Genomic DNA, 7,886 nt, shown 5'->3' with positions numbered 1-7,886 from the left:
ATCATTCTACTTTTCTAGAAATCATAGCACTCTCCAACAAAGCTTGGAGGGTGGTTGATGTTGGAGCCTTTTCCTAGGAATAATCTTGAGGCCATCTTGATATATGATCAGACTTGAGACTATCTTACTCAAATATAGCTCTGGTGCCAATTGTAAGAACGAGGTTGCAACTAAGAGGAGGGGTGAATTAGTTGACTTAAAAATTGTGGCCATTTTTTCTGCAAAATCAAGAGTTAACGTGCAGCGGAAAATATATGCAGAAAAATAATCAAGATAAAATGAAAGAGATAAGGGAGAAGAGAATACACATGATTTTTATATTGGTTCACCTTCTAGTTCACTGAAGGCTATGTCCAATACTCTTGCAGCACAAGAGATTTCTTCACTAAGAATTATGAGTTGTAATTACAATATCTCGCCCCGAGAATTCTATGTACCTTACACACTCCCTAATCCTTATTCACTCTTGGAAAACACCTCAAGTGATTCTAATCCCCTTTGTATTCACACCCCGTGAAAGAAAGTATTTTGCAACAAGATTGAAGAATGTACACTCTTTTTGAAAATTGGTTTAGGTATTTTAAAGTGTTTCAACTTTCTTTAAAAATAGTTTGAGCATTACTACTTTGTATATTTAAGAGTTTTAGGATAGAAGTACCTATAGAGACTTAATCTAATTATCTTGAAGGTTTAATCTTCTTTGTCTTCATAAGTGTTATTCATTTTCTTCTTTTTGGTGATGTTGGTGTCTTCATCAAAACCGTGCCAAGGTCAGAAGCAAAGATCTTCTTCACAAGGGTTTTATGAGTAAAGACCATATCAAATATTTTTATCCTTAAAATATAATTAATATATAGATTAGAATTAATATAAAAATTAGGGTTAGGATTTTATGAGTAATTAGTATACATATTAGAGTCAGGGTTTTATGAGTAATTAATATATAGACTAGGGTTAGAGTTTTATGAGTAATTAATATATAGACTAGGGTTAGGGTTAGAGTTTTACATTTATACTAGGTCTTACAATACAAGCCATGCCTCAATTGATATGCCATGCGTGAATTAAAGGCTGAATGACAACATAAGCCATGTGCGAAGCAATAACTTTAGTAAATGAAAACACAAGCCTAAAGATACAAGGCACATGGGACAACACGTGAATTGTAGTATTTGAATGCACCCACTCCTTAGCTTTTGAATTGCAGCCTTTGATGCTTTGATTGTGGTGCATAGGGATGCATTTGACATGAACTCATGTATGCAGTTTTTGGCACATGGGTTTGAATTACAGGCCATCAATGAAGCCTTTGAACGGAACAAAACATATTGTTCTAAGGAAGTTTAATACATGCAGTTGTTGGCATTAAATGAAGGGGTGTTGGGTTTTTATAATTAATACATATCTATACATTATATTTGCCAAGAAACTTGGCTTTAAATGAAGGAGTGTTGGGTTTTTATAACTAATACATATCTACACATTATATTTTCCAAGAAACTCGGCTCCAAGGATGTCGAGTTATTTGTTACTTTCCAAGAAACTTGGCTCCTTGGATGTTGAGTTATTTGTCAAGAAACTCAACTCCAACAATTCATTGCTCTGTCCACCAGGAACCCTAACCCACCTTCATTTATTTAGGGTAATCATCACACAAATCAGGATTAGGATTTTGTGGCTAATTATTACACACATTAGGGTTAGGGTTTTGTGGCTAATTATCACACACATTAGGATTCTATATGTAAGTAAAATATAAAGTAGAGTTAGGGTTATATGTAATTCATATATACAATAGGGTTATGTGAATGCAAGTATATATGCAATGACATGATTTTGATGAAGTCAAAGCTTAAAGATTAATAAAGATAATGCACAAGGGCAAATCAACTCCAACATGAAGACTAAAGTTCAAGCTTCGTAAGGATCATCAAAGCTAGAGTAATCATTTTATTTTTAGGTCTTAAGATGCTCAGAATGGGTAGAGCCTAAATTGGATGAACCTAATGATAAATATCACATATTAGAATATGAACATAATCCATATGAGATTTTCATCCATAACATGATTTAGGTGCATTAGCATACATACATGATTTTGATACATTAAACTAAGTTGTACTTATATCATTTTGAAAATCATGCATCATGCATTAATCAATCACATTAGAGGTTCATCGAAAATTAACTAAGTATTTTCAGAAAAACGTTAATTGATTAAGACTTTAGTTAATCGATTAAGAACATGGTTAATTGATTAAATCATTTTCGGTTTTAGAATCTTGAACGTTTTAAAGAAACGTTAATCGATTAACTCGATAGAAAATAGTTTGAAATTGAATGGTATTTTAATTACCCTTTCCCTTGGGCAAAAGCACTTGATGCAATGAACTTAATACAAGATTGATACACAAGAATACACGAATTTTCAAGAGAGTTTTTCTAAAAAGTGTGCTAGAAACTTATATGTGAAAATAGAGAGTTTTATGAATCTTTGGAAGAGTTTTTGCTTTCAAGCATTCATAGTTTTCAAATATCTTCCTGTTGTGTCTCATAATCATCCATTTTCATCTCTGAGACTGTGAGATTCATCAAAGGGTTATTGGTTGTGAAATTTAGTGTATGATTAGCACATCAAGGTGCAAAGAACTTTGTACACATTTTACTAATCAATTTGTAAATTTGTCTCTTTGGGGTGTGAGACATCACCTTGGAAGAAGAGATAAATTTAGGGAGAAATCCTAGGTTGAGATCAGGTCCACGAAGAGATTTATTTGGGTATACTTGGTTAGAAGTGGTGTGGATTCAATAGAAGCTAGGTCCAAGGGAATTGTTGGTGGAAGAACTATTTATATAAACATTCGATTTCTTCTTAGTAAAATAAAGTCTCCTAAGATCACAATGGAAGGACTAGATGTAGATTGTAGTAATTGGCAATTGAACCAGGATAAATCAATTGTGTTATTTTCTCTTTTTCCTTACACTTTTACTTTCGTGCAATTATTGTATTTCGCTATATTTGATTATTACATTCATATCAAGATTATTGCATAAATGAATTTGCATGATTAATCATTTTCATTGAACTGTGTAAGTGCATATTAGATCAGATTAATCATTGCTTTCTTGCTACATTAAGAATAACAAATTTTCAAGAAAATCATCAAGGTTAATTAATTAAGTTTTCTGTTAATTGATTAAATAACCATTTAATCGATAAAAACCAATAGTTTTTTAGATTATATTTTATATTCGAATTGTTTTAATTTTTTACTCAAGCCATATATTCACCCCTTCTAGTTCTAGGTGAAGTTAGAGTCCTTGCTAACCAACAAGTAAGTAATTTATGACTAATTAACATACATGGGATGGACTATGGAGTTTTTTTTACTTATATGCAGTTCTTTTAACCTTTTCTTTTACTTTTATGTGGAGAATCTCACAGGGTTATTCCCAGCATACATTGTGCCTCATCGTGCGTGATAATTAGTCAACATGCATTCAAAGCCATCATTTTACTTAGCCTAGCCTATGGATGGTCATTTCACTCAGCCTGGATACATGTGGCTTGTCCTATTCATTTACTATTACTCAGCATTTCACACGTTCACATTTACTTTTACCAAATTCACGGCATCTCTCAAAGTACAATTATCATCACTAGATAAAAATATATAAGATAGAAGGATAAACTAGTTCCAGAAAATTACATTATAAAAATAAGAATTAAAACATAAAACACTGATTATTGGAAGATTTTCTAGAACTTTCACCCAGTTCTCTATATTGTAATGGACATGTCTTTTTGTTATGTCCTTCAATTCTATATCATCCACATTTTTTAATTTGTTCAGGTTGAACTTCATCCATCTCATTATGAATGTGTTTAGTCTTTAGTCTTCTAGTTCTTTTCCTACGTATAACAACATTGTTAATGAATGTTGAACCTGAATAAGTTGACCAATATTCTTCATTATCAATCAGTTGAAACTCATATCAATATGCCTTCAAATGATTATCTAGCCGGTAAATTGGAGGGATAAATTGCCCGCAATCTAAACTCAATGAAGCGCATGTTGTGATAGCATGAAAGCATGACAATCTTAGTGATCGAAATTGTCCACAATCACACTAATTGTTGGATAGTTTCATAGTATACACCCTCACTTGGCGACTACCAGATCTAGATACAACTTCAACTTGAGAGACTATGGTCTCCCCTAAAAAGTACAAACCAATTGACATGTAGATTAACACTAATTTTCTTTAGTCACTTTTGTCAACTCTTTGCAGTATATATGGTCTACCTTAATCATGTTAGAGGCTTCATTATAATGCTCAATGAACCATTCATTTAGCTTGTAGTATGTTGCTCTTACAAGGACAGTGATAGGAAGAGTTTTAGATCCTTTTAGAATACCATTGATGCATTCTGCAAGATTAGTCGTCATGTGGTCGTATCATCTCTCTTGGTCATATGTCTAACTCCATTTTTATTTTGGAATCTGTTCTAACCATGCTTCAGCCCTCAAATTTTTTTGACACAACAAATTCAGCAACCGCTCGAATCATGGTCGCATCAAGTCATAACCTAAAAGTTAAATATAAATTTATTAAATTCCATAATATAAAAGAATATTTACGAATTTATCTTTGAGATCAAAATCTCGAAATTCCTTATTGAAATTACTAGCAAGATGATGAGTACAATAAATTGATTGTACACTAGGTCATCCTATCAGCTCACTTCGGAATGCAGCTAACAAACTTGTCCCCCTATCTGATATAATACGTATGTTTGGTTGAGAGGTAGCATAAGTTCGAAGATTGCAAAAGAACCATTCACAAGCTTCTTTCATCTCCTCTTCAATAATGACAAAGACAGCTAGAAATACACATCTATTTTCGTCTTATGAGCTTGCTATTCGAAATATTTCAGTATATTTCCCGATCAAAAATGTGTCATCCATTTGTAGAATGGGTTTGTAATATGCAAACCCTTCAATGTATGATTTGAAAGCCCAACAAACTCTATCCATAATGAGTCGACTAGGATCTTCCACACCATCTATAATATGTTGATATGTTTGATATTTCACAATTCTATTGGGTGAGAAATACTGCACAATGTTAGTCCAATATGGTAAGTCATTGTATGATCCCTCCCAGTCACAATAAATTTGGGCCAATGCCATTTGCTTTGGAGTCCACGACATTTTATATATGATTGTATAACCAAAACGATAACGACCTCCTTCATGAGTGCCTTAATTGGTATACTCGGATCTGCAGATACCAAATTAGCAACAAGGTCTGAAATGAATGATGAACTTAATTTGTTGTGATCTTGAGAAACTAATGTAGATACATAACTGTGTGTTCCATTAATTTTCTTAATCTCCTAAATATCACACTTAACGTTAAGAGAAACGTGAATTCGTCATTCATATCCTATACCAAAATGTTAACATTGACCAATATATTTATTCGGCATGGACTCTATAATAACATAATCAACTGAATTTTTAATATGAAGTTCTCTAATAGCACTAATTGTGACTTGTTAGAAATTATAAATTTCTAATTAAGGTGAGCATCATATATTTTATACAATGATATCAGCTATTTATTCCGGGGTTACATTATAAGTGATCTAATTACTGAGAGGATTGCTTGTGGATGGAAAAAATGCCCGTTGGGAGAGTTAGCCCCACTTACCTGTGGATGTGCCCGGCTCGGACAGGATTGCCTCCAGTGCGAGGATACCTGTGGGAAACCAAAAAAAAAATTACTGACACCCCTTAGATTTCTAAAAGCTAATAACAAATATGGGCTTAATGGGTGGATACCCATCAGGTTAACCCATAGGGGATAATGGGAACCCTATAAGTTAACATATCAGGAAGGTTATGGTCCCCAATACACCAAATCAAATTCAGTTTTCTCATCTCCCCATCAGAGTGAAAACGCAAGTCCCAAGAGGAATCAAGGATTTGGTTGAGGAAGGTCATCATACCACATCTCTTTCAGAAACGTGGATCAAATGAGCACATCCAAGAACATGGATTCAGGTATGACACTGCACCCTTTGATTCATAAATGTGTGTGAGAATCATTAAATTCAAGATCCTAGGATTGGTATTTCACCAATCATAAGGAATTTCCAACAAGTGGTATCAGAGCATTGGGTTCTGAATTTTTATGATTCTCCATTAAGGGTGTTTTCCCAAATCTTGTATGAACCCTAATTTTAATTTTGGGATTATTAAATTATGATTTCGCTGTCATTTTATAAAATATTAGGGATTTAGGGTTTAATTTGGGAATTATAAAATCTGATTGTTGTATTATTATTTTTTTACTGATTATTACAGTCTTTCGTATGTATATATATGAATGAATACATGAATGCATTTTTATGATTATTCATTAACAAATACATAAAAATGTGTGATCTCCACGTGCCCTGTTTTTTTTTTTATATTTACTTGGTTGCTCGCGGTTTTGAAGATTGGGTGCACTAGTTGGGATTTTGGTTATTGGAATATAAGTGGTTGTGTTCATTCCATTAAATATGAGTGAAGGTGCGTTCACCTTTATATATTGGTCAAAAAAGAGCTGTTGCAGGTGTACGATTAAGATTAGATATGTATTGCTATCTTAATGTGTGAAAGTGTATATATATATACTAGCGTGTTGACAGGCACTCTCGTGCCTGTCAACCCGCTTTCCTATTGTTTATAATGTATAATTTATATGCTATAAATATCAAATATAATAATTTATGTTAGATATTATAATTTGGAGTTGAACATGTTTGATTGAGGTAATTATTCAATTCTATTATTTAAAAATTGAACATTTAAATAATTGAATCACTTACAATTATCTTTAGAGGTCATTTTCCTTTATGAAATTATACATATACCTTAGATATCTATATTCAATCAATGCAATAATCTCTATTCAACAGTAGTGGAATTATATATTTATATTTGTACTTGAGTGGTTATACCAGATATGTGGTTTATTGAATGTGTTTAATATAAGTATTAATCTCTATTAAACAATGATCTTATTGAATTTGTTTTATAATTTAGTATAAAATTATATGTTTTATTAAGGTCCTAATCAATAAAGTATTGTACAGATAAATTAAAATATATCAATTAAAAATAAACAAAAACAAATTAAAAGTTTCAATCTCATTTCACTTAAAAAAGTTATTATATGAAACAAAATTAGTTGATCTAACTGATCATCACTCATTGATCAAACATTAATGAGATATTTAATCAATTTATTATTTACCTCATATCAATGGTAAGTATAAAAAGAAAGGGTTGGTAGCGTATAATAGTACCTCATAGTCTTTTAGTTTTCCAACCATATATATAATAATTAACAATTATTTACAATTTAATTTTAATTGGAACATAAAATAGTAATGAAAACATGAGATTTAAAAGGAGCTCATATTATTTCTATTATAAATAATGGTTGTTTCCATACCAACAAATATATACATATTTTGACTTTATAACTTACTATATAGAATTATATATATTTCATGATAGTATTTATCTTTCAATTGATTATGTATATTTTTTACATCCATCAAATATAGTAAAACATATGAATGAATAAGACTACCCCTTCTACCCAAAATTATGGGATGATTTTATGTGGAAACAACCATCTATAAAAATATTATTGAGTAAATTGTAAGTGATTAGTATACTTTTATCACATTTTTCATAACATGATCTTTTGGTGAAAACTCATATTCCAAATAAGTTATGTACCCAAAAAATAATCCAAATAAATTAAATTACCAATTATCTTTCTAAATCACATATGTTATTTGGTTACCACATACAAATATG

This window comes from Lupinus angustifolius, chromosome LG02 (assembly GCF_001865875.1).
Source record: "Lupinus angustifolius cultivar Tanjil chromosome LG02, LupAngTanjil_v1.0, whole genome shotgun sequence".
Classification (NCBI taxonomy): domain Eukaryota; kingdom Viridiplantae; phylum Streptophyta; class Magnoliopsida; order Fabales; family Fabaceae; genus Lupinus; species Lupinus angustifolius.
Note: the sequence above shows the minus strand (reverse complement) of the source record.